Source organism: Lagopus leucura, unplaced genomic scaffold, assembly GCF_019238085.1.
Source record: "Lagopus leucura isolate 7727_CA_CO unplaced genomic scaffold, USGS_WTPT01 Super-Scaffold_100002, whole genome shotgun sequence".
NCBI classification, from domain to species: Eukaryota; Metazoa; Chordata; class Aves; order Galliformes; family Phasianidae; genus Lagopus; species Lagopus leucura.
Genome location: NW_024962263.1, coordinates 88,936,866 through 88,964,671, shown reverse-complemented (window position 1 = coordinate 88,964,671; position 27,806 = coordinate 88,936,866). Strand labels below are relative to the sequence as shown.

The 27,806-nt window shown below is 43.4% G+C and overlaps 1 protein-coding gene across 5 annotated transcripts in view; it reads left to right on the top strand.

The window, feature by feature from the left end:
* Positions 1-1,025: 1,025 nt before the first annotated feature.
* The window catches only part of TSNARE1 (t-SNARE domain containing 1), a 461,696-nt gene continuing 434,915 nt past the window's right edge, over positions 1,026-27,806 (top strand). For 2 of the 5 annotated variants that reach the window (XM_042870286.1, XM_042870291.1), the window contains exons 1-2: positions 1,026-1,090; positions 18,092-18,185. The gene's annotated coding sequence lies outside the window, so the exon portion shown is untranslated. Of the gene's footprint in view, positions 1,091-1,167; positions 1,190-1,283; positions 1,384-18,091; positions 18,186-22,611; positions 22,721-27,806 lie in introns of those variants that run through there. The other 3 variants (XM_042870289.1, XM_042870288.1, XM_042870287.1) reach the window with 3 other exon arrangements.

The window sequence follows — 27,806 nt, the reverse complement described above, 5'->3', positions numbered from 1 at the left end:
AGCTGCTGTCGTTTAGCAAATAAAAAGCAATTCCTTGCAGGTGCAGTGTGAGCTGGAGCTATTTTCTGGGCCAAAAAATGATCTGTTGTAGCGTCATTAATGTTGCAAAAGATCACTAAGATCATGTAGTCCTACCGTCAGCCCATGTCCCTCAATGCCACACATATGCTGTTCTTGAACACTACGGATGGGCAGCCTGTTCCAGTGCCCCATCACTCATTCTGAGTAGAAATTTATCCTAATATCCAACCTAAACCTCTGTTGGCGCAACTTAAAGCCATTATCACTCATCCTATCAGCGTGATGTGGAAGAAGGGGTTGACTCAGGCAGGTGACACCAAGTTGGGAGTGTTGATCTGTCAGAGGGGAGAAAGGCATTACAGAGGGACTGGATAGACTGGGTAGATGGGCCAAGGCAAACTGCATGAGTTTCAATAGGGCTAAGTGTCGGGTCCTGTATTTTGGTCACAACAACCCCAGGCAACCTTACAGGCTTGGGGACGAGTAAAGCTGCCTGATGGAAAAGGGACCTCGATGTACTGATGGACAGTCGGTTGAATACGAGCCAGCAGTGTGCCCAGGTGGCACAGTGTAACGGTGAAGGTGCAACAAAGCACGGCAGGAGACAGGAATATCGAGGAACTGAGGCAAAAAGGGAGAGCAGCAGGACGGGAGGCTGCAGGGGAAGCCCTGTTTAGTCGCGGGAGGGACGCTGGGAGAATGTGGAAGAGGACGGTGACAGAACGAAGCCAGCTCATAGCTCGGATAGCGCGCAGGAGGCAAGCGCAGCGCTCTGATGCAAAACCCGCTGAGGGGAGAGAGGGCGGGAAGCACCGAGGGACGGTGGGCGGGACAGCGAGAAGTGCCTGCCACGCTCCATTCTGATTGGCCACTCAGGGGGAAGGAGGCGTGGCGCCGCCTCGCGGTGCCCGCTGGGAGTTGCAGTCCTCTGCGGCACCTGAGGGGCTATGGGAGAGCCGGTGGCGGACTCCGGTGGGCGGAGGCGAGCACGTGGTCAGGGAGGGGCCCCGCGCCCCGCGATCACGTGATGTTTGGGTGCCGGCGGCACGGCGCGGGCGCGCGGCGGCAGGTGAGGGACACGCACGGCAGCGGGGCTGTCCCCGCCTCCTCCCCACCCCGGGGGTGTGCGCGACCCCGGGATGGCAGCGGGGGATGCGGGGGGGATAACGTAAGGACGTGCCGGGATGGGGATGTGCAGCGTGGGGACACACGTTGCACAGGGGTGTGTGTTTGCGAGCGGGGCTGGCCTTGCACGCGGAGTGCATGTGTAATTATAGGCTGTTGTTGGCCTTGCACGGGGTTTGGGAGTGTGTTTGCAGCCTGGGAGCAAGGCCAGCGTTGCATGGAGCGTGCATGCACAAGGTGAGGTCTCTGGCTTGCTTTTGCACGTGCACGGCAGGGTCTCTCGTTGGTGCTGCACGGGGCGTGCGTGTGCAAAGTAGGTTCGGTTGTGAAGCGTTTGTGTGTTTGCAAGCTGGGAGCGGGGCTGGCCTTGCACGGGGCGTGCATGTGCAAGCTAGAGACCTATTGGCCGTGCGCAGGATTTATGTTAGCGTTTGCAAGCTAGGAGGGGGACTGGCCTTGTATGGGTGAGGGTGTGCATGTGCAAAGTGGGGCCTGTTGCGCAGAGTTGGTGTGTTTGCATCATTGGAGCAGGGCTGGCCTTGCAGAGGGCTTGCACGTGCAAGCTAGAGACTTATTGGCCTTGCACACAGTTTACATTATAGTGCTTGTGAGCTGGGAGGAGCTGTGGGGTTTGCATGTTGAAAATAAGGTCTGTGACTTGCCTTTCACAGGGGCATGCATATACAAAGTAGCATTTATGGCCTGGATTTTGGGTGTTAGCAAGATGAGAGCATGGCTGGCATTGCACTGGAGGCTTGCATGGGGTCTTGCACAGCCCTGTCTTGCACAGGGCATGCCTTGCACACGGCATGCATGTGCAAAGTAGAGACTTACTGGCCAGGCACAGGGTTTATGCTTGTGTTTGCAAGCTGGGAGGGGAGGACTGGCCTTTCATGGGGCATGCATATGCAAAGCAGTGTGTGTAGCATGGAGTTTGTATGTTTGCAAGCTCCAGGAAAAGAGCTGACGTTCCACAGGGTGTGCGCATGCAAACTAGAGACATGTTGGTCTTGCATAGGGTTTCTGCACTTCTGAGCAACTTGAGGACAAGACTGGCCTTGCTTAGGGATATATGCCAAGAGGGACATTAATGCTTCAGTGGCAGCAGCGGGTTCAGCTGGTACTAGGCTCCAAAGCACGTGCAAACCCAGTGCATCTTAGGAAGCCTCTGGGCATGGGTGTTCTTTGTTTTCTTAGCCCATGTGGCTCTGAATCAGCTGCTAGGATGGAAATGTCATTCTCAGACTTGTAAACAAATGTTTTTTTGGGAAAATGCAGGAAGAAGAATAATCATCTCATTGAGCAGAGAAAGCACTGCTTCTGCAGTAGTCCTTGGCCAGCTGAACCTTTTTTGTTGCTCTTTGTACTTTAAACTGTATGAAGATAAATTTAGTCCTAGCTACATGGGACAGCGTTTGGGAAACTCTGTTTCAGTGTCTTTGTGTGCATATCAAAAAAGCAGAAGGCTTTGCAACCTGGAATTGTGTTTTTCTTGTGCCTCAAATGCATGGAATATACACTGAGAAAGCTTGGTCTGTTTGTTTTTTAAATGCATTGTGACATTTGCAGCTCAGGCCTTGTTCTCATGTGTTCTGTGCTCCCATACAAGTACCCCCTGGTTTGCAAACTCAGAGATGGCACGTGTGCACTGTGGGATTGGAGTCCCAAGATTTTGCTTATCAAGTTGGGTAGAAATGTAGGGTTGCATAGAGTTGGGGTATTGGTGTTGCATGGTCTCCTTTATTCATCCAACAGAATCATAGAATTGTTTGAGTTGGAAAGGACCCCTGAAGGTCATCTCTTCCCTGCAATGGGAACAGGTACACCTGCAGCTACATCAGGTTGCTCAGAGCTCTGTCCAGCCTGACCCTGAATGTCTCCAGGCATGGGCCATCCACCACTTCTCTGGGCAACCTGGTCCAGTGACTCACCACTCTTAGTGTAAAAAGAACTCCTTCCACTCATCTCTAGGTTGGTCTCTGGCTATTCCCAGGGTGCTGATGACGCGCTGGTTCCCTTTCTCCAGACATCAAGCAAGCAGGAAATAATATCCACTGTTCCCTCCCTTGCTGTTCTGCTTGTGTCTGTTGATGCAAGTGAAAATAAAAAGCACAGCCGCCACTAATGTGGCTTTATAGGATGTGGGAGACATTGAGCTCAAGTGTAAATGTAATTGTGCATCCTCTGTAATCCTGGCTTCTCAGTTACATCTCCTTGCCTGCTTTCTCTTGACTTGTGTCTAAAATGAGCTTGGAGAAACTTTTTGGTCATGGAGCCTTTGCCTTGCATTTTATAGTATTGTATAATCATATAAATATAGAATATCCCAAATTGGAAGAGACCCACAAGAATCACTGAGTTCAATTCCTGGTTCCAAAGAGGACCACTCAAAATTCAAACCCTGTTTCTGAGAGGGTTGTCCAAATGCTCTTGGACTGTGTCCACTGCTTTGGGGAGCACGTTCCATGCCCACCATCACTGCTTCTGGTGAATATCTTTTTCCTTATACTGAGCCTGAGCCTCCCGTGTTCCTGATGAAGGGTGGTGGAGACACTGGACCATGAAGGTTTGGACATCATTGTCTTGGATAAGTTGCTGAAGCACCTTGTTTTGTGACTGCAGAGATGCCCTGAGGATTAACGTTAGAAATTTGTGTGTTTGGCACCTTCCTAGTGTTGGCCTTTACTTTGCTCAGAGGATTGCAAATGATGCTGAGAGCAAAATTTGTGTGCTGTCCTTGGGTCGTGGCCCAGATTTGTGGGTGGAAAGCTCAGTGTGTGAATGATACAGGGCTATACAGACTCACAGAATCATTAAGGTTGGAAAAGACCACTAAAATCATCCAGTCTAACCATCAACCCATCGCCACCATGCTCACTAACCATGGATGATGGAGTTACAATCCATGGAGGTGTTTAAGAAATGTATAGATGTGGCACCGAGGGGTATAGTTTAGTGGCATGGTAGGGTTGTTTGATGGTTGGACTGGATGATTTTAGTGGCCTTTTTCGACCTTAATGATTCTACGATTCCCTGTGATGCCTGTTCTGGAGCAAGAAGTCATTCTTGTGTATCTTCAGAAGTTTGCACATTGATGTTACACCACTTAAAATCTAATTAAAACAGAACAAAAAAAAAAAAAAAAAAAAGCAAAGAGGAGGCAAGCTGTAAAGGAATGAGTCTGTGCTTCCCCTCGCTTATAAATATATATATCAAATGGTATTTTGAATTGCTGATTCTTCTGGGAGTTCAGGGATATTTAAATAGAAAATGGGAAAGGGTAAATAATATCAAGATAAAAATAAAGGCTTTTGATTCCCTGCCTGTGCCATAAATGCATTCTGCTCTATGAAAATTGAAAGAACTTCAAGAAAACTGATTTACTTTTGCTGCTTTTGTCTTCCTTTCTATACTTCAGCTAGATTGAGTGGGCAGGTGGCTTTTCCTTGGCTTTTGGTGTGTCTTCTGGGGTTGCTGTCAGCATGAGTAATGGTGTAAATCTGTGTCACCTGAGGGCAGGAGGAGCCTTTGCATGTGTTCTGCATAGGGTTGGAGTCATCAGGATGCATCTGCTAGCAGGGATTTCTGTGTCCATGTCTGATGTTGTGCTTGAGACCTTGTGCTCGAATGGGTGCTATGGATGGACGGATATGACCTATAGATGAACAGAGGACTGAGTCCTTCCACGTGGTCTGTGGTGTCTTGCAGAGCAGATGAGTTTGACTCTGGTGGCACTTAAATTTCATCCAGATACTTAAACGTGAGCGTAATTCACAAAACAAAGCACTGCAGTGTATTTAAGCTCTGATGCTTGCTCGCATAGGATTGCAGCGCTTCTCCTCCAGCAGCATCCCCAGCCCTTCAAACTGCTGCTTTTTTGCAGCCTACTTTTAGACTCACGCATTTACCCCAAACCTGGTTACATACTTGGATTGATGCTGGCAAAGCAATGTTACAGAGATGAAAGATGCTCATGCCTGTTGCTTGAAGTTGAGTGCTCATAAACTACATATGAAATGAATGCTACAGCTCTGGTTGGAAGCACATGCCGTGTTTAGGAATCCTGGTATATTTTGCTGCTTGTCTTGCAAATGCTGGCAAGCAAAAGGTTGTGAAGAACTTCTAGCCCTTTATCTTACATTTTAAAGGAAACTGTCTGGGTTAACCCATTTCACATAGACTTCTGTTTGCCATGTGAGATGAGTCTCAGGTATGATACGAGGGAACTGCCAACCTTTTAATAGATGCTTTGGAAAGAAAACATTTGAGCAACTTGCTGAGGAGCTGTGTGGTAGAGTGTATATATAAAGCCATGAATGCTATTTTTTTTCCTTTTTTTCTTTTTTTTTTTCCTTCCAGAAAAGCCTTTTTATTTACCACTCACATGTGACAACTCATGACTGTTACCACAGTTAGCATTCGTTGGTGCTCATGTGCCTTCAAATTGGGAGAAAATGCAGTTTTTTGTCTCTCTTTGGAGAAGACAAGATACTGTCTCACTAGCATTGAAAGCAGTGCAGTGGTGGCTTCAAATTTGGGTAAAACTTGCAGGAGGGAAAACGTGGGCAGAGTTTGATGGCTGTTGGGTACAAAGCATCATCTGAGACTTTCATGGGGAGGGAAAGTGTAGGTATGTAAGAAAGCTGTTGCGAGTGCCATTGCTAGAGGTTGGAGATGATAGAGGTGGTGTTTTTTTTTTTCTTTTTTTTTCTTTTTTTTTCTTTTTTTTTTTTTTTTTTAAATGAAGCATTTTCAGTGTGAGTGAGCAATTTTCCCTCCCTGGTGTTATTCACAGAATGCCACATAACATCCAGATTCCCTCCTTGAGCGTAGTCGTCAGCAGATAACCAGCACTGAAACTTTCAGCGTGTATAATTTGTTCAGAAAACACATTAGCAGCAAAAAAAGAGGACTTTTTTTTTCATCAATATGAGCAGTGGCCACAGCTAACTGTAGATAACAGCAAGTCCATTGAAGCTGAATTATTACCAAATGCTTTGCAGCATCTCTACCCACCAAACATGGCTCTCCTTATCCCATCTTGGAGGTTTTGTTATGCTCTGTATTTTTCTAACTTCTGTGGCAAGAGAAACACTGCTGTGTATCAGCTTGGCGATGGGAAGGTGAGATGAGGCTGCAGGAGCTACGCTGAATTGCTGTACGTGGTTGATTTTCTTCATTTGCTGTTTATTGCACTTCCATCTGCCTGGCACTGGGGCCTGCAGTCAGCTGTTGAGTTTGTGTAGTTTTAGTGTTGTTTCTCTTGGGGCATGCCATTCCCGAAGTGTGGATTCGATTTGTTGAGAGGGAGTAATGCTGACTGTTTGCTTACATTGCTAGCTGGGCACAGAGAATCTTTTATATCCCTCTATTGATTTACAAATAGAGAATCATCTGAACTGGACAAGACCTTCAAGATTAAGTCCAACCATCAACCTGATCTAACAAATCCTATTACTAAACCATGTCAGTGCTACATCCACGCATCTCTTAAATACCCCTATGGATGGGGACTGCACCATTTTATTGGCCACTCTGTCCCAGTGCTTGGCAGCCCTCGTCATGAAGAAATTCTTCCTGATATCCAATCTAAGCCTCCCCTGATATAACTTGAGGCCATTTCCTTGTGAGTGAGGAGGAAAAAGAGACTGACTCGTGCCTTGCTTCTGTCTGTCTTGTGTGCTGAGATGAGAGTTTCAGACCATTATGGGCTGGCTTAGAGACCATGTGAAATGACCTTTTTGCAGTGGATCTTTATTAATGAGAAACCATTAAAGAAAAATACGTTAATTGCTATAACAGCCTGAAATTAACTCTGAATTGTGCTTTATATTCCCAGGTAGCAAAGAAAATACCCATGTTATTGTATGAGAGTAGTGCTATGCATTAAGGTGTAGATTTATCTAGGTATGTGTTTATATTTTTATTTCTTTTCACATCTTCCATCTTGCTGCATCCTTCTGTTGGAACCTGGGTATCTTCAGCTGTTCATGGACTCATAGAATGGGTTGGATTGGAAGAGACCTTAAACATAGTCTTGTTCCAATTCCCTGTTATGGGGAAGGACATTTCCCACTACACCAGGTGGCCAAAGCCTCATCCAACCTGTCCTTGAGCACCTCCAGGTTGGAGCATCCTAGGCTTCTCTGGGTAGCCTGTTCCAGTGTCTCACCATCTTCGCAGTGAAGAGTTTCTTACTCCAAAGCCTAATGAAGTAAGAGCTAATCCTTTATGCAGCTTTGCCTTTCTATTCACCGTAAAGCAATTGATATATGTTCCCTTGTGACACTGTATGCTTCCTAGACTCTCCTCAGACCCTCTTAACTTTTAAAATACCTGATTTATACACGTTTCACCTTACCACTAAAGAGCTGGATGTGCAATTCATCTTTCCCAAATGTTTTGATGTCTTCTGTCTGTTTGATATATTGCCAGAAGATCTCTTACCTGCCTGTTGTTGGTGATGAGACCCCAACATCAGTCCCATCAAACATCCTGCTGCGGGCACTGACAGGAGCAGATGTTTAGAGAATGAATTGGAGAAATTAAGTATGTATAAGTACGTATAATATTATATAAACTGTTATATAACAGTTTGCCCAAGTTGGTGGTGGAGTCACCATCTCTGGGGGTGTTTAAGTAGAGGGTAGATGTAGTACTTAGGGCAGTATTGGTGGTAGGTTGGATTAGATGGTCTTAGAGGTCTTTTCCAACCTCAGTGATTCTGTGATAATTAAATAATATATATGTTTCTCATATGTAAATATACTGTGTCAGGTTTTTTGTTGTTGCTTTTTTTTTTTTCTTTTTTTTGCTTGGGAATGGAGCACTCTGCTATTAGTCTGGTCAGTGGATTGGTGCAGTCAAGATCAGCCCATATTGAATAAGCCTACCTTTGATCAAGGGATGTATGCCCAATTTCCTAATGCTCACCATCCTCTTAGGTACAGTCTCATACAGGTTGTCAAGCTATTTGGATATCTAGCTACAGAAAAAGATTACATTCTTTTACTAAGACCATTCTTACTAATGGTCAGTTAGGAAAAGATGGAAACAACTGTAGAACTTAAAGTTGTGTTGAAGCCACAGCAGATTAGTGGCTCAGTTTCTCAGTGTTATGGACCTTCATCTTCCTTGCAAGTGCCTGAACATGCAAGTAGGTGGCCAGATGTGGGCGTCAAAGTCCTGGAAATGCTATCCTAAGCTTTTGGACATATTTGCTTTAGAGAGCAACTGTGCACTTTGGAAAGACATTTTAAGCATTGACCACACACACACAGCAGGAAAGTTTCTTAGATACGGGTCATTTTTCTAAAAATTTAATGGCTTCCTATCTTAGCGAAGTGCCAAAACTGGTCCCCTTGGAAATGCATCTTAGTGAGTGGTGTAAACAGTGCTGTGAGATTACGGTAAAGTGGGATGCTGTGACAGATGCACTATTGAATCCAAAAAAGCAGATTGACAGTCCCTTTATAGATAGTGTAATATCTCCCTGATTATCATTGCTACAGCTTTGAGTGGATGGATTTATTCTCCTTTGCCTCAAACATCGAGCAATGGAAAAGATTTCAATTTTTTTTTTCACCTCATGGTAATACTGGCAGTGTAATTATAAAGATACTCCTCTATGTGTGTGGAGAGTTGTTTCTTTTTTCACTTCTTTGCTTTGCGTATTATTCTGACATATATATATTTGTCCTGCTTTGTGCATGCTTGTTTCCTTTTGTGTATAGAGGTATCTCTTGGGCTCCCAGGTTACAGGCTTGCACTTGTCTCATGGTCCAGTTGTGTTGGTCCCCTTTTTTTGATAAGAATACAGTATAATCCTAGGCTTGGAAACAAAGCTGCTCGTGTTGGAAGAGATCTTTAAAGATTATCTGGTCCAACTCCCCTGCCATGAGATGGACACGGACAGCTAGATAAGGATACTCAGAGCCCCATGCAGCCTGACCTTGAATGTCTCCAGGATGGAATGCAGAAAGCAGCCTCTCCTTGACTCACTTGACTCCTGTTTCCTTGCACTTCTTGACTTCTTCCATTCCTGTTGCCCATGTAAGACAAAAGGAACTTTTGCCTTTTCCTTGGTGGTTAATTTCTGACTTGACATGCTGACTTCTTGGGATGCAACTTGCCTGTGAGTGTGAAGGCTCACATTTTGCTGCTTTTGTCTGCTGGCAGAAGAGTGAACGTGAGTATAAAGCCATGGTTTTTGAAAGCAAGTTTCTTCTTGAAACCTCTGGTGTTTCATGGGTTGAGATGGTAATTGACTCCTTGGAAATAGTTGGTAGCTTTCAGAATGAGGTGATGGATGTGTTTGATCCTTATTTTACATGCAAACGGAGTTGCTCTGATATCTCCTTCTACTTCAGGTTCTGTCCTTCTTTCATTGCTCATGTGGTCCAAAGGCAGATGATCTTCACTGTCATTTAAGGGCTTGGTGAACCTCATCTTAGAGCCCATGTGGTTGAGTGAGGCGAGGTTTTCTGGTGTTATATTGTGTGCATTTCCTTTCCTTGCCTTCCTGGCCTGTCTGATGCTGGTTATTTTGTCTTCACACCAGTTTGCAAAGTTGCTCTTGTAAACAGACGGGGGTGACCTTGGACTTGCTTATTTGGTAGCTGGGCTCTGATGTGCATCTCGTAAATAACTCTGTTGTTCGGTTTCATTGCCTGGACCTGTTTATGCCTTGCCAAAAATAATTACTACCTCTGAGCCTGGGCTTTGCTGGGCAAGCAGGAGGAGGGCATAGAAAAACCTTCAACTGTTGTTTTTTTGCCTGCTTTCATCAGTGCAGTGCTGCCAGCAGGGACCAGGAGCTCCCTTTTGGGGCATGAATCAGGCAGTGCTCACGTTCAACCAGCACTGCTTGTATTCTGCGCACGACTTTCTTTCCGCTCTTCAGAGTCATCTTAAATTCACATCCCCGGTGATGCCTCCCTTGCCTGCTTTCCTTTATTACCTCTCAATTTGTTTTCCCAAGTATGTCCTGTGCTCCGATAAGTATCTTCTGCTCTCTGTTGTTGCAAAACCAACTCCACCTGCAGTCCTCCTCCTCCAGCTGCCGGGTGCATTCATCCTCCTTCCAGAGGTGCTTTCTGGTTTTCAGCATGTTTTATTGAGCACGTTGGTTCTTCCAAGCATATCCTCAAAAGGTGGAGGGATACCGTTGTTCTTGCTTTGCATCTGAGCCAGTGTTAGCTGTGGTCATGTGTGGAGCTGGCGGAGAAGGCGGGTATTTTTAGTGTGTGCTTCTGTGCACTCCTTGAGGGTCCGCCTACAGCTGAGTATTAAAATAATAGCAGGGACATTGGGTAATCTTTGCAGCAAAACGTTGATATGCAAATTGCCATCTCAAGAGCAAACCTCAAGGCGAGTTTGGCAATGCACACAGAGCTCCGGAGCAGTGTGTTTTGAATACAGATTGCAGCTAGGGATTTCACCCAGAGGGCATACTCCTCTCATTTATTCTGAATCTTAGTAAGGCCAGGAATTCAGTGTTGGAAGCCAACAGGGTGAAACGTGTGCACCTTTAAAAAGGTAATAGATCAGTGCTGGCGAAACAAAATGTAACGTCACCTCTGTAACTTGAATTTCCAAGGTTGCAGGAGCAGTAAATTCAGTTGTGTTTCATTTGCTCGTGATTCCTGGGTGCTCTCCAGGGAAGAATTGGCTCCAGTGGCTGCAGAGTTGGATTGTGAAATTTATAGGTATTATCTAATAGTAAATTAGCTTAAACCAACTGCTTAAGTGCTGCTTTGACTTCTGTCTTTAACTCTGATAGATAGATTGACTGTGTGAAACCTCTCAGTGAGGAATATTGGGTAAAATATATATATTTTTGTTTTATCTTCTCTATTACTGTGTTCATGGTGACACTACAGGAAAGGAAACTGTAATGTCTGCAAACGAGGGTTTTAAAACAGTGGTTTTGTGGTTCTCAATCCATGACTGTCCAAGCTCATCCTGTGTCCACCAGCACAAGTCAGGTGCCAGTTCTTATTTTTCTTCGGTTGTATTTGAACCTCAGCTATTCATATTCATAGCTGAGCAGCTGTGTGGTGTTGGAGGTAGGTCATGCAAATACAGTGTGAATGTGTGGACAGAGTGGTGAGGGATGAGGTCAAGGGCAACTATTCCATGCATTGGAACCAGTAGCCAAAGACGCATGGAGTATCCCAAGTTGGAAGGGTCCAACTCCTGACTCTGTAGGTGAGCACCAAAAATTCAAACCCTGTGTCTGGGAGTGTTATTGAAATGCTTCCTGAACTCCAACAGTTTGTGCGCTGTTTATAGGTTCAATTTGTTATATTTTTCTTGGACAGCTGACAAAATATTTTTGCCTGTGGAGCGTCACAGTGCCCACACCCATTGGTTAGGAGAATTGCATCTGCATCCTTTTTTTCCCTTGCATGTGATTTCTCTGTGACTTCAGTAATGTGTCCTTAGGTGTGTGTTGGACTTGCAGCCCATGATGATTTGATGGGATGTATGGTCATACTTGAGTGAAGCCAACATGTCCAGCAAAGTGCTGGGAGGCTGTGAACTGGAGCTTGGTTTTCCACCTTGTATAGCATATGGAAGTTAATGTTTGAGAGGTCTTAGTTGTTTTCTGGAGAGTTCAGCTAGAATTTTCAGTTGAAATTGATTAATTAGTGTCTAATTCTGTTGAGTTTTGTATGACTATATAGATACTGCTATCAGGATGTGAATCAATATGTGGATGGTACTGTGCTTGCTTAGGGTATAAATAATGTATGAATTTCATGCAGGTTTAGTTTATTCCCTTGCTGAAAGTTGTAAGGGACAGTTCAGTAGACCTGTCCTACTAAGATGATGAGTCAGAAAAAGAATTTGAGCCCTCTGTTTATTCCAGTTACTGTGGTTCTCCAGGAATGCTAATTTGTAGGTGTTTGAGGAATTGAGTGCAGCCTCAGTAAGCTTGCAGGTGACACCAACCTGGGAATGAGTGTTGATCTGCATGAGAGAGGAAAGGCCCTGCAGAGATGTTTGGACAGGCTGGATCAAGGGGCTGAGGTTAATTTTATGAGGTAGAGCAAGACTGAGTGCTGGGTCCTGAAATTTGGCTACAACAACCCCATGCAGTGCTGCTGGCTTGGGGCAGTGTGGCTGGAAAAAATAGTCTATGCAGATGGATCTGAGGGTGTTAGATGTTGGCCGGCCGATCATGAACCAGCAGTGTGCCCAGGTGGCCAAGAAGACCAATGGCATCCTGTCTTGTATCAGAAGTAGTGATGCCAGCAGGAGCAGGGAATTGATCATCCCTACATACTTGGCTCTGGTGGGGCCACACCTCGAGTACTGTGTTCAGTTGTATGAGAAGTGGCTGAGGGAACTGGGATTCTTTCTTCTCTGGAAGAGTGGTGAGGCATTGGAACAGGCTGCTCAGGGAAACAGTGGAGTGCCTGGATATGCATAGATGTGGCTCTGCAGGACATGGTTTAGTGGGCATAGTGATGATGAGTGGATGGTTGGACTAGATGATCGTAGGTATTTTTTCTAATCTTTATGATTCGATGGTTCTTCTGTTGTGAAGACTGGGTGTTGTTGGTCACTGACTTGTATCACAATAAATACATTTCTCTAGGATTGGAAGCAAGGCAGTAAACAAGGCAATTTCTTTATGGTGTGTTTCAGTTATAAGCTGTCTGAAATTGTACAAATCTGTGTGTTGTAGATCCTAAAGAGAGATGAACTTCAGTGGAAATATAAGTAGATTTCTTTTTTTCTGTCATGTACCATGAAAGAACCAGGTGGCTGAGACTTTGTGGGAATGTTCTCTTGACTTTGATACAAGTTTTTGTTGATCATCTCATAGTTCACTTGTGTCCTTTTACTTTAATTATATATTCCAACACCATAAGAGTTTTAAATATCAAATTTTGAGGGTGTTCTCTGCCAGAACTTCATGGTTTAAGCGCTGTTCCTGTTGGCAGGCATCTCAGGAACTGTTGACTTCCCTTCTTCATAACCCCATCCTATTTGCTTATTTTTCCCCTTTTTAAAAATGAAACAGCATTTGATAAGATAGCAGGGTGTTCTAAGACATTACAAGAAAACATAGAAACTTAAAAAGTAGTGATCTGTAAAATGCTCTAATGAGTATATAACTCTGAAGATCACTGTGTCCTGCTTACATCTCAAAGGTGATGGGCAAGTAAAAGACAAAATACATTTCTAGCTTTGTTCATGGGTGTCTTGTGTTGTCTTTGTGTCAGTCCTTTGTTGCATCTTAGTATCATTAAATATGAACTGGATTCATCTTCAAGAGCCTTTCATGTGCTGCCTTATACCCAGTTTCATTCTACGATCATTCATGACTTCTGACTTTGGAACGTTCCATGTCTGTTTATTGCCCGTTGCTCTTCCCTCTTGATACATAACCAGTGAACATTTGTAGGGCTGCCCTTACTTTTCCTCAAATCTCATTCTTTTGTTCTTACTGGCGTCACTACTTCTGATACAAGCCAAGTTGCAGTTGGCCTTGGCCACCTGGGCACACTGCTGGCTCATGGTCAGCCAGCCATCATCTAACACCTCCAGATCTGTTTGCATAGACTTCGAGCCACTGCTCCAATAGTTGCGTTGCCTGGGGTTGTTGTGGCCAAAGTGAAGGACTTGGCACTTGGTCTTGTTGAACTTCATCCCATTGGCCTGAGCTCATTGATCCAACCTGTCCATATCCCTCTATAGGGCCCTCCTACCACCAGGCAGATCAGTACTTCCTGCCGACTTGGTGTCATCTGTAAACTTATTGAAAGTATACTCTGTCCTCATCCAGATCATCAATAAAGATATTGAACGGGTCAGGCCCCACTACTGACCCCTGGGAACACCAACTGTGGTCAGTCACCAGCTGGATTTAACTCCATGTTTAGATGATCTTTAAGGTCCCCTCCAACCTAAGCCATTCTGTGATTCTATGTTAATTTTTTTTGGCCAGGAAAAGTTAGGCTGTCATAGTATGGTAGCACTTGAAAATCTCACAAATGGTAAAAATGGTATGTATTTTCTTTTTTTTTTTTTTTTTTTTTTTTTGGTCCTCTGACTTCCTTAGTATTGGTTGTATCAGATGCTCAGTGAGGGGAAACTGAAATCATGAACTGTGATCTTGCTGGGTAGGAAACATTTTTGTAAAGCTGTGCATTTAGGCTAATTCTGTCTGCCATACAATGTGCTGAGGATTTGTGATCTTAAGCAGACATTTGACAGGTCTTAACTAGTTATGCTTTGGCTTGTCAATCAAAATTATACGCCTACCTCACTCCTTCCTACTTTCTCTCTTTTCCAGTTTTTTTATTTAGGTTGGTCATTAAAATTGCTTATAACCATAGAAACAGGAAAAACCCACCCCTTACATTCCAGTTCTTTACCATGATATTCCTACACTAACATCATGTGAGTTATATACATGATGGCTTAAAAAACCCTTAGGTAGGCAGAGTTATTGTTAATTCCTCCATACAAAAGTGTTGTTCCTCCTGATGCCAACCAAAGCCTGTGTCCCTCTTGTGTTTGTCTGCAGTGCCTAGCCCAGCATAAGACCTCCAAGGAGCAAACTTCTAACAAAAGGCAGTGGAACGGGTTGCCCAGAGAGATGATGGATGCCCTGTCCTTGCAGACATCCAAAGTCAGCCTGGACCAGGCTCTGAGTAACCTGATGTAGCTGTAGGTATCCCTGTTCACTGCAGGGGAGCTGAACTATATGACCTATGAGAGTCCTTTCCAATTCAGTGATTCTATGACAGTAGTCAGAGAGGAGGACAGATATGCGGGATATGTAGGATGGAAAGGTGGGAAGATGAGGTAGGGAGAAGATGGATCAATATTCAGCAGAGAAACCACATAGATGATGTAGTGCATACTGATAATTTCAGTCTTAGTTTTCATCCTTTGGCTGTCTGCCCAAGGCAACTCCAAGAAATGGGTATAATGTTGATAGTTGTGTAAAACTGGGCCACCAAGGATAACAGGCTAGTTTTCTGCATGGAGGGACTTGAATCACTCTTTGAGAGGGTGGGATGTTGCATGGCTTTGCTTTTTCTGGACAGTTAAAATGTGTACAGTTTTGGGTGCCACAATGTAAGAAAGACGTAAAACTATTGGAGAGCATCCAGTGGAGGGCTATGAAGATGGTTAAGGGTCTGGAGAGCAAGACATATGAAGTGTGACTGAGGTCCCTTGGATTGCTCAGCCCAGAGAATGCTCTCAGATATGGGCTTTGAGTTTTGGGTGGTTCTGTATGGAGTTAGGATTTGGACTTAATGATCCGTGGGGGTCCCCTCCAATTCTGGATGTTTTGTGGTTCTATGAAAATTTTGAATTGCTTCTGTAAATAAAACCAGTAAACAAAGCTTGACTCTATGCTATGTGAAGGTGATGAAATCTGATGTTAGGAGCTGAGAACATCCTGACTTTTCAGTGCAGGACAAAAAATGGTGTCTTCATGCAGAACAGGATTGCTCCATGCAGAGTTGCTAGAGGGAAGATTTCTGACAATTTTCCTTACTTCAAGTTGCAGTAAAATCGTATGAATGTTAAAGTATTTTATAAAAAGGAAGAAGTAATTGATCAGATTAAAATAGATAACTGCAGCTGCCAGCGCTGCTGTCTATAACTTGATCGGTTTGGCTTTTTTTATGAATTGTAGGAGCGTTGTAGCATATGGAAGATACGAAGAAGTGAGGCATTGGTACCTCATACTGATGGTTTCTCAGATATGTTACAGGGGAAGATGAATTTGTGCAAAGGAATATGACATATCAATGAAGCTGTTCTTCATAGAATTGTAGAATGGCTTGGGTTGGAAGGGACCTCAAGATGATTGAGTTTCAGCTCCCTACTGTGGGCAGGGCTGCCAACCACTAAGTCAAGTACTAGATAGGTTGTCCAAAGGCTCTGTCTGTCTTGGCCTTGAACATCTCCAAGGATGGGGCATCCACAGCCTCTCCTGTGTCGTGATACAGTAATTACAAAGAATGAAGACTTGCATCCTTGAGAAATTGCAGCGTGTCTTGCTGCTTGGAAGGTTCCCTGGATAGAGGTGTGGGTTATTCCTGAGATAGCTGGATTTGGGAGTTTCATCACTTATTCTCTTGGAAAGATGATTTTTTACTTTTGGCCAGGGAAATAACAAGATATTATTGTGTGATGTAGCATGACAAGGTGTTGCTGAGCAACTACCAAAGTTTGTGAAGGCCTTACTTATATACTCTGTCTTCAAGAGCTGGCTCAAGATACTGTATTTTAACTTACATATAATACATCCCAGTGTCTTCTGTTGGCTTTTAAGGGACTTGAAGTAATTTGTCAAAGAATAGGAAACAGTAACTGTGTGACTCTTCTAAGAGTATAAGGAATCTCAAGGCAGGGAGCTCCTTCAGTATCCTCTGTTGCTGTTTGTGACACCCCCTCCACCATCCTGTGCCATCCTGTAACAAGGAGGAACTAGAAGGCTCTGATGAGTCTGAAGGCTGAGTTCTACAGCCTTCTAACCAGTCCTACATTCCAAACTAACCAACCAGCCACTTACCAGCAGTTAAGCCAGTTTACCTAGAGACCTAGAGGAGAGGGAATAATATTTCTGTGTGTTTAAGTTCACATAGAATAAAAGTGCTTTTACCTGAGTTGCCCAAACCCATCACTTCTGAAATAGTTTGTAGTGTAGTTTCATCTGTTTAGAAGTATTCCCCTGGTCGTGCATTGTCTTCATATTTCTTTTGTGTTTCACTGTTCAATCAGTCATTTTACCATCCAACATATGGTCTGAACTTTGGGTGGACACGTGTGGAGACAGGCTCGATCATGTAGGTCCCTTCAAACTAGGGATATCCTATGATCCTGTGAACCAGTAAGGGCAAAACACGCTGCAGGGTGCATGAAGCTTTTTTTTTTTTTTTTTTCTTTAAGCATAAGAAATTTCATTGAAATGTGTTAAATTCCATTTGAATTTGAGACAAAAAAAAAAGGCACTATAGCAATTAGAAGAGCAATCAGATCTTTATGGATGCTCTTCTAAAATACCAGCTGTGTATTTGTTTATGTGGCTGCATTACCCCTGCCTTTGCTCTGTGCACGTGGGTGTGATGGGTGTGCACCTAGACTCTTACATGCGTAATCTCCCCAAAAGTAATAATTTTTCCTCTGAAGTGGCTGCTTATAAATGATTTTTCAGTATTCTGCTTTATAACCAGATTATCTGGCATGCATGAGACCTCTGTACAGCTTTCTGTTCCCCTGTCTTGGTGTGAATTTTGTTCCTCAGTGCTGAGACCTCTTCTACTGCTGGGTCCTGCTGGTTGTCCCAGCTGGGATGGCAGTTCAGCAATCTCATTAGTTGCATGGCCTTTTCTTTTTGTAATGTAAAATATAGGTAAAATGCCCATGCATCCTGTTTAACAGCTGAAGATAGAATATGAGGTGTGATCTCATACCTCATAAGGAAACAACATTATTTGTGAAACAACATTATTTGTGAAACGTGCTTTAGTGGGTATGGTGGTGATGTGTTAATGGTTGGATGAGGTATTGTTAAAGGCCTTTTCCAGTCTCAATGATTCTATGATTATCTGAAGTCGCAAATTGCAGAATGTTTCCAGCTGTTTCTCGCTAGACATCATGGCACTCTGAAACCCAGGTGGAAGAGTGGTTTTCTTTCCCCCACTTTTTTTTTTTTTTTTTTTTAATATTCATGCTACATTGTTGTGAGAAAGATTGTGCAAACCAAAATGTAATCTTTCAGAAGTTTTTGTTGTTCTTTAACAAATTCAGGGGCTGTGAAAGCCCTGAAGCAGAGTTTGAATCTAAAGATGTAGCTAATACCCTTGGTCTTGGGAATACTTGACTTCATACTGGGGGAAATGGAGCAGATAGAAGCCTGTATGTGTTTTTCCTTCACATTTTCACTTCTTCCTTTTTCCCTACACAGAGAAGCCACTGAGACAACAAGCTTTTGGTCTGTTGTGCCTCTGCTGCCTTGTGCCAAACCAGTGGCTCCACATCGCGAGGAAATAGAAGCGTGGGTGAGTTATCTGTTGTTTTCTTTGAGTGACAACCCTTGATGTTTCAGGTGGTTTGGTTTGGTTGCTTTCCTCTATATCTCCTGAAGTCATTGGCAGTGGTGCTGTATTTTGTTGACCCAGACTTTGGAATGGGTTAGAGTAGTGGGCTCAGGATGTGTTTGCTTCTGGATGGCATCTTATGCTTCTGGAATAAGTTCACTGATTCGATTTGTTGATATTGGAGAGAAAAAAAAAAATCTCCATCCAGCTTCCCTTCCTTCTTGGCTGATCATGTCTGACTTGGCTGCTTCATTAAGCTCTGGGATGGCACTCATCAAGCATTCGCTGACTTTGAGTTGGCTTTCTGGCCAAAGTGAGTGCTAATAGATGCTCACTGCTAGGAACAGATGGGTAGTGAGAGTTTCATTTTTCAGGACGTAACAGGCTGTATTTGTAAAACCTTTAGAGTTTTTAGCAGCAGAAGTAGTTTCCTTAAACTACATCTGTTTTTCCCACCTGGAATACCATTGTGGTAATTTGTATCATGGCTAGAACAGTTATTTCACCTACTCTAGCTTAATAGTAGGGCATCAATCTTTTCTTGGGAGTTTTTAGTGTGTATGTCAATTCCTCCTTCATAAAACAGTTCAGAAATGAGGGAAAATATAAAGAAGGGTTTTATAGATTTTTTTTTTTTTTTTTTTTTCTGAATCACTTGGATAATTTACACTTAATTCTTCCTCTGGAAATCATGATCTTTGCAACAAATCTCTGTAACAAGGATTTTCTTTCTTTACTTCTGTTTTCTGTAGCATGGGGAGAATTGGCTTGTTCCAGCCCCATTTCATATACAGCTTTGTAATGTTGAGTAAACAGTATGGAAAAGTAAGCCTATTAGTGTCCTGAGTAATCACCAACAATAGAGTGAATACAAGGTTAATGAGATTAACTGCAAAAAGGAACGTAAGCATTGAGGGCTCCTCTCTGCAATGCTGTAGCCAGTGGCAGCCTGGTTTCCCTTGGTGAGCTCAGCATGGGTGTAGATGCTGTACTGATTTTTGCTGCTTTTCCCCATACAATGCTTAATGAGTTCCTACTGCTGACATTTTCTTTTAGATACCATATGATATTATTAAATCCCACTCCTTGCAAGAGGGTTTGAGTGCTGCTTTTTGTATTATTTTTCTCTATTTATGTTTCTAGCAATGGGACTTGGTGAGTAGTCTGATTACCTCTTGCTGCTGCTCCTCCACTGTCTTCCCCAAGAAGTGTGATACCCTTCTCCATGTCCCCTCGAGGCTGCTGGATGAATTGGACTTAGATGATCCTAAGCTATCCCTTCCAGCCTCATCCATTCTGTGATTCAGTGCTACCACAAGAGTATCATATTCAGAAACACACTGAGATTTCTCTCTTCTTACCAAATCAAGATGGAGCTTAGGATATCATTTGCCCTTTGCCTTTCTGCTTCCAAATGGATGACCTTCAAATTCTCTCCATAAAGCCTCACAGGGAGATAAAGACCCATTCCCAAGAAAAATCATGCCTTTCTTCTACTGCATTTTCTCTTGGTTCCTTTCCCTTTTCCAGCCCTTTGGTTTAGTGGGTTTTCTGCATATGTCTATCTGCCTCTCTCATCTTCTGGCAACTAACAGCATGGTCTAAATGTCAGTGCTTCAGAATAGTTTATTTGCATTTTCTCCACCCAAAACTGCATATGCGCGGTTGACTTGAAGCTCTAGGCACCAACTCCCCTTACTGGACAGTGGACAAACTGCAGCATATGTATTTGTTAATTTCAAATAGAAGTCCCTTAACTGAGAAACCTATTTTGTTTACTCAGGATAAACTGTGTGCTTCTGACCTTAGCATTTCTGTTTATTTTTTTTCCCAGTGGTTCTGATTAAACTGTGAACCTTCAACTTAAACAATTCACACAGAATATTGGCAAAGTGTGTTGCCCAAATGAATTACTCGCCTTGTAGCTTTTAAATTTGTCTTCTATTTTATTTTATTTTTAATACTGCAGGATATTTTTTCCTGTTTCAACTGAGTAGAGTAGTGGTTTCTCTTTCCTGCCAGCTGTCCTGCACTTTGGTGTGATGGAGATTATTGTACTCTTTCACAGCTTAGCCTAGTGCTGAGATTTCCTTTTCAGAGTGCGTTGCTGGAAATCAGCCTGATGACTTAACATTGCCTGAGTAAAGTGGAAGAATACTCAAGCACTCCACTCTGGGAGTAAGGAGAGAGAATTCCTCAAAACTGCTGTCCAATTACTTGGTCTTGGAGAAGTCCTCTGTATTGATCATGGCATGATGGTATAATGCTTTGCTGCTATCTCACCTGCAGTACTGCGTCCAGAAGTGGAGCCCTCAGTACAGGAGAGACATGGACTTTTTGAAGCATGTCCAGAGGAGAGCTACAGAAATGATCCAAGGGATGGGTCACCTCCCCTTCAAGGACGGGCTGAGAGAGCTGGAGCTTTTCAGCCTGGAGAAAAGAAGGTTCCAGGGAGATCTGAGAGTGGCCTTTCAGTATCTAAAGTGAGGCTGTAAGAAAGGGACAGGTTCTTTAGCAGAGTCTGTTGTGATAGGACAAGGGGATACGGTTTCAAATGAAAAAAGGAGAGAGAGATTTAGACTGGATATACATAAAATGTCTTTCACAGTGAAGGTATGAGTCCCTGGAACAAGTTGCCCAGAGAGGCTGTGAATGCTTCATCCCTGGAAATGTTCAAGGTCAGGCTGGATGGGACTATGAGCACCCTGGTGTAGCTGTAGATGTCCCTGTTCACTGCAGGAGAGTTAGAGTAAATGGTCTTTAAGGATTCCTTCCAATTCGGACAGTTATGTGATCCTGTGAAGTGTTTCTGATGAGAATGCTTTGCAAGGAATCATATGGAGCAATGTTAGGAAGCAGAAAGTAGGTCTTCAGGTTGCTTGGTGGGGTGATCCTTCAACCCTTCCTTCCATTGTCCATTAAGCTTGGTAAATAGGGAACCATTTGAGCTCAAAAATGCCCTTGCAGTGCCAAGGTTTATTCCTGTGAGTCACATTGATGGGCAGCATGCAGAGGTCTTACGCTCGTGTTCATGGTTTCACAGTGTTGCAGGACTGCGTGATTCTTGGTACCCAGATGAGCAAGAATTTTTCAGAAGGGAAGGAATGTATTAAAATCACCACAGATCTTCTCGTAGTTTCTTTTTCAAATCTTTGCAAATAGAAGAGCAGTGGAGACAGCAAATGTGTGTATGCAGAGGAGGGATTCACAGTATTCTTGTGTTGAAGGGAAACAATTCAGCTTGTTGTGGCGTGTTTCTAATATTTGTATTTGAGCACTCAAAACTTTGCAAGTGATGGAAGGCTTCAGAAAAGTATTTTGTTTCTTCTGAAATGGATGGTTAAGCCTTTTCTTCGTTTTTGCTTTGTGAATCCTTAAATAGCTATGCTCATCTCCTATGGAAATCATTAAAAGGTATTTATTTATTTATTTATTTATTTATTTTGGAAAGCGCTCGTCTTTGCCTGTTTCATTCAAAATCACTTCAATTGATCTTTCAGACGATTGAGAAGAGAGTGGAAAAGCAAATCTTTAATGCAACTTACAATTCTTTCTGGTTTTGCCTCAAAATAAGAAGCCACTTTGTTAAGATTTATGTATCTAAGCGCAATTTATGCATGCAATGCAGCTGTGGTTTATCTGTGTATTGCAGCAGGCTGATGCAAAGAAATGCCTTCATCAGTGGTATGAGCTGGTTCAGGGGAACTCCCCAACCAGCTTCCCGTGATAAACGTAGCACCAATTTCTGGCCACCCTCTTCATAATTGCTGTTGTATCTTGTTATGTTTGTGTTGATTTTTTTTTTTTAATTTAATCTACTGGAGGGTTAAAAACTAGATGATGCAAATCCATTTCTTTCTGTGCTATACTGAATCAGAATAACACTCCATTAAACCAAGATTCTTTTCTCTTAATTTTCCAGCAGTAGGGTGCTATGGAGGCAGGTGCTGAGCGTGCCTTGTCTCTGTTCCTCCCAGATACACAATACTATATTACAGAGTTTGTGCAAACCTAGCAATTCAATACAGATTGCATGAATTGCTGAGAATTTTTTCAGCATCAGCACTTCTGTCTTGTCTATTTAATATGAAGCAAATGGGGCAATTTGATGCTGTGTTACACTTACTACCTTCTAAGTTTGGGTTCCAAGGTTCTGCACCTTCTTGGTGAATCAGGAATGTTGTAGACTAGAATCACCTTGCTTTGGCTCTGATATAGTCACACGTCGACTAAAATACAGTGTATATTGCATCTTGTTCAGTGTTAGAATCATAGGATCATTAAGGTTGAAAAGACCTCTATGATCATCAAGTCCAGCCATCCACCTACCTGTTTGTGACCATTTTTAGAAAAGAGGTGGATTATGTGCATGTTTTTTTTCTTTTAGTGCATGTGATTTCTGGCAGTATCTGGACTTGGCACAGCAGTGGTCTGTAAGAGTCAGCTGAGAGACTGTGCCTGGAAGCTGTCCCCAAAATCAGCCGTACCCCATCATGGTGAGCTGAAGCAAGAACCTGATGAAGATGTATTGCAGCGTGCTGTAGGAATGACAGAGAAGACACTGAATGCTAATATCTGATTGGAAAGCTCTTACTTGCACATAGAGTGAGTAGAGCTGTACAAATATATGTCCTGATATTGAAGGTCCAGCTGGTAGTCATTGAGTATGAGCTGTAGGATATAAGATACTGGAAGGTAGAAGCTGTGTAAGCACAGGAAAAGAAGGATGTTTCCTGACGTGGGTAGCTTGAATTTAATTTGTGTTGATGAATTCTTGCAGTTTGGAGGGTGGAAGCAAAGGCCGGCTGGAGACTTTTTGAATAGTAGGTCCAGAGGAAATCTTATGTTGCAGAAGGGTGGCTTTAGGGAGTCTGCAGCCAGGCAAACTGCAGAGATGTGGACTGCAGGGTTATTGGCAGTGTCCTATGCTGGTGAATTTCTCTGTGCAATTAAGTTAAAATATGTGGAAGAGATTAAACTTTTTAGTTGTGTAAAGACTGCAAGTAAGTGGAAACCCTGTACTGAAATAGCTTTTGATATTTGTTTGAAAAATGCTGCATGACATACCTTAAGAGTGCAATTTTAATATATTTTTCAATCCCTCTTTTTTAACATTGAGTTTGATTTGAATATGGGAGGTCTGTGGCTTCCAGTGTGAGAATTAACAAAAGCCTGAAAGAAGAGGTGTTGCATCATTCCAAACCACTTCATGGGAGGTGATGGGGTCATCATTCCTGAAGGTGTTAAAAAAATGTATAGATGTGGCAGTGAGAAATATAGTTAGTGAGCATGGTGGTGGTGGGTTGATAGTTGGATTAGATGATCTCAGAGATCTTTTCCAACCTTAGTGATTCAATGATTCTGTGATTCTGTAACTCAGGTGGGATGCTGTGTCCACTCTGTACTTCTCATTCCATCTGTATTGCCTTTCCTTTGCGCTGGGGATGGTGTCATTATGTATTAGCCAGTTCAGTAAACTTGCTATTGCTGCTGTTTGGAAAATGAAAGGAAATACAGAGTGAATTACATGTTTGTAAAAGGCATTAAAAGCTGCAGCTACAGGTTTGCATCTTGGCATTGGAAACAGCTGAGATAGAAATGGGATGGGAAGCAGCTGAGAAGCTGCAGCATGTGTCCTAGAGGAATGCATTGCCATACATCTGCATTTATGGTAAAGCTGAGCTGGCCACAGATGTTGTTGCAGGAACAAGAGGAAAAAAAAAACCTGCAAAAAAAAAAAAAACCCGAACGCCAAAAAGACCTCATGTTTCTCAGCATCATGAAAATGGTTGTAAAAAACCTTTTTTCTCAACTGTGATGCATAAATAACGCATGAGGTGCCCAAGGGCTTTCTCCCAATGGGAGAAAAATAGTTTTCCCAGGATGTCCTGCTCTTGTGACTTGTCCATGCAGAGCTAGAAAGGCCAGGTAATCCTCTTCAAGCCACATGATCACTGTTGAGAAATGCAGGGTTATATATCAGGGTTATTCTGGTCACCTGGTAGAGCTTGGAGCATCCCAACCCAGATAGTGGACCCACAGCACTGTCATGGTGGGAGCAGGACATTGAACTACCGTGGTTACTGGCCCTGAACAGTTAATTTGGGTCATTATTAATTTAATTTGGTATTTAGTCATGGTTCTGCTGGGAAACAACAAAGGTTTTGTGTGTATCTGGGACACAGTGCTGAGCTGCAGGTCAGTATGGATCAGTTCCTCCCTCTTATGGATGTGTAGGGCCTCAGCCAGAGGTTTGATTTCAGTTTTATTCTCTGCCTGTCCTTTTTCTGCTGGCTGGGCTTGGTGCTGCTCTTGCCACCTTTTCTTCAGAAATCTCTCTCAGCTCAGCTTGCTTTTTTTAGCAACGTGCTTTCATCATTTATTATACTAAAGGCGCTCCCGCAATGGAGGAGGTTTTGGCTGTTATTTTTAACTGAATGTTTCATTGATCTGATTTACAGCATGAGCTGCTGGCTGCTGAATTAGAGGGAGAGTGGAGAGCCAAGCGTGGTGTGGGGCAGGGAAGGAGCAGTGTGGGAAGGTCCTAACTTATCTCCCTTGTCGGAGCTAATGCATCGTGGAGCTGCAGCTCAAAGGTGCAGTTTCACATCCCTTTAAGCCAATATAAGTCAAGACTTGTTTTTGTTTTGTTTTTTTTTTAAAGGCTTCCATTGCCTTCACCCTCTTTTATTGCCAGTATTGGCATCCGTATGTTTGTGTGGTGAGCCAATTCCACAGTTTGATTTGTTCAAAATGAAAGGGACTTGGTGTTTGGCTAGAAGAGCTGTGGAAGGGTTTTAGTGTCTGAAGGAGGGCTATAAGAAAAACGGGGACAGACCTTTTAGCAAGCACTGTTGTGATAGGACAAAGGGAAATGGTTTCATACTAAAAGAGGGGAGATTTAGATTGGATACGACTGGAAGAAATTTTTTACACTAGTGGTGATGAAGCATTGGAACAGGTTGCCCAGAGAGGTGGTGGATGGGTTTCCCCATCCATGGAGACATTCAAGATCAGGCTGGATGGGGCTCTGAGCTCCCTGATCTACCTGTAGGTGACCCTATTTATTGCAGGGGAGTTGGACTAGATGGTCTTTAATGGTCCCTTTTCAACTCAAACAATTCTTAATTTTTAACTCTGTGGGTTTGATTAATCTTGCCTGCATCCATAGCTGAAGAGAGAATGAGCCATCATAGTGTGGAATAACCTTGGCTGGTATGATGGGACCTTGTTTGGTGTGTGATACCAAAGGTAGATTATTCTGGGCAGTGCCATTGCCCATGGTGCAGAGAGTGGAGTGCCCATTATTGATGCTTTGGTATACTGTGAGTACAAACCAGAACTAGGAGTACCTGAAACCTTTAATGACATATCAGCATGTTCAGCTTGGTTCTGACCAAGTGCATGAATAAAAGGAGAAGCCTGAGGAATGGGTTATTTTTCTACTTGGTGAACCAGAAAATTAAATACAAACACAGCGTGTGGGTCCAGGGTATGAAAGTGAGAACAAATGAGCACTGTTAGGTTGTTTTCAGAAGTGGAATTTATCTTTTGAAAGTCTGAAGTCTCTCACTTCCTTTAAGGCTTTCTCCTGTTGGTGTCTTTATGCTTTTTCCACTTTAGTAGGTTGGCTGAGTTAATCACATCAGAGAGAAGAGTACAGATCACTGATCTGGGCTTTTCTTCTCCACCCAACCATCAGTGAACTTGTTCATGAAGCACATAAGAGCTTAATATCTCAATGTCCACAAGGAAAACAGAGGAAAATTCAACAATTACCTATTTTTTGCGGGATCATTCAGTTGAATGGTTAGTGCATCCAGTCAACCAGTCAGTAAGTGTATAGGTCTAGATTATTCATCTGTGCTGCTTGCTGCTTGTCTGGTACTTGGGAGGATACTTTGGAGAGGGAATTGAAAAATGAGTGGGAATTGAAGCTGTGGTGGCAAAACATCCATGGATGTATGTTGATACAGAGCAAGAGAGTGGAGTCATTGTGGCAGAGGGAGTGTTGTAAGAGATGAGAGCAGGGATCTTGGAGTCAGAGCATATCCTGAGTTAGAGGTGGCGTGTAAGTATCACTGAGACCAATTTCTGGCTCCACACAGAACTAGTAAAAATCCAGTCTGAGAGTGTTATCCAAATGCTCGTGAAATCCAGCAGCTTGGGGCCATGACAATGCTGTGGGGTGCATGTTCCATGCTCACCACCTTCTGGTGAGGATGCTTGTCATAACACCCAGCCTGACCTTCCCCTGTCTCAACTCAGTGTATCCTTTGTCCTCCTCTGGACCCCTAACCAAAGAAATTGTGGTCCCAGAGAACCCAGATATGCAGAGTAGCTCCTCTGTGAGGTCATGGTAACTGTCATAAAAACATAGAATGGCTTAAGTTGGAGGGACCGCAAAGATCATCTAGTTCCAGCTCTCCTGCTATGGGCAGGGTTGCCAGCTACTAGATAGGGATGCCCAGGGATGTTGGATTTTAAGTTGCTTGGTGGTAGGTAAGACAGTGTATGTTGGTGATCCATGCTGGAAAATAAATTGAGACTCAGCCTGCCCTGAAGGCTCCAGGGAGACCTCATTGTGGCCTTCCAATATTTGAAGGGAGCGTATAAACAGGAGAGAGAACGGCTGTTTACAAGGGTGGATAGAGATAGGACAAGGGGGAATGTTTTTAAACTGAGACAGGGGAGGTTTAGGTTAGATATTAGGAGGAAGTTTTTCACTCAGAGGGTGGTGACGCACTGGAACAGGTTGCACAAGGAGGTTGTGAATGCCCCATCCCTGGAGGCATTCAAGGCCAGGCTGGATGTGGCTCTGGGCAGCCTGGTCTGGTGTTCGGTGTCCCTGCAGATAGCAGTGGAGTTTAAACTCGATCATCATTGTGGTTCTTTTCAACCCAGGCCATTCTATGATTCTATGCCCTCAGCATGCAACTCTCGGCTGGACACTGAGGTGACAAGGAGAAGACATTGAAGAGTGACACAGTGCTGTCTCTTTAGTTGCCTGTTGATTTGCAGTGTAGACCTCCATTCTTCTAACAAGAGCACATAAAGAATTTCTCATTTACTTGAGAAACTGTGTTTTCATCAGATTTCAGTGTTCAGAGGGAAAGGAATGAACTCTTCACTTGATCTCCTGTAGGATTTACAAAAAGGCTGAGAGCTTAACCCAGGCAGCTCAGGAAAGTGATCATCTGTACTCTTTGAAGGAAGATCCCGACTGCTGACACTTCTACATTTAAAAGGAATGAGCCAGTTGGGAGAAAGGAGATGACTCAAACCTGTTTGTCATTGTATACATGGCTTTGGTGAGGAGGTGTCACAACAGGTGCTACTACGGATGGCACCAGTGCAAGTCTCAGATGCTTCATCTCAGGATCTTCTGAGCCTCTGAAGATGACTGTGCTCACACACGTCTGGGGAGAGGAGGGATCTTGTGTACTGTCTGCTTGTTCTTTTCTCTGGATGCCCAAGTGATCTCCTTTCTCTTTTGAGATGTTATTCGTAAACTCTGCTGTTACCTTTTGCTGACTTCAATTTACTAGCAACCTTTCTTCCAGCCTGAATGCAGCATTCTTG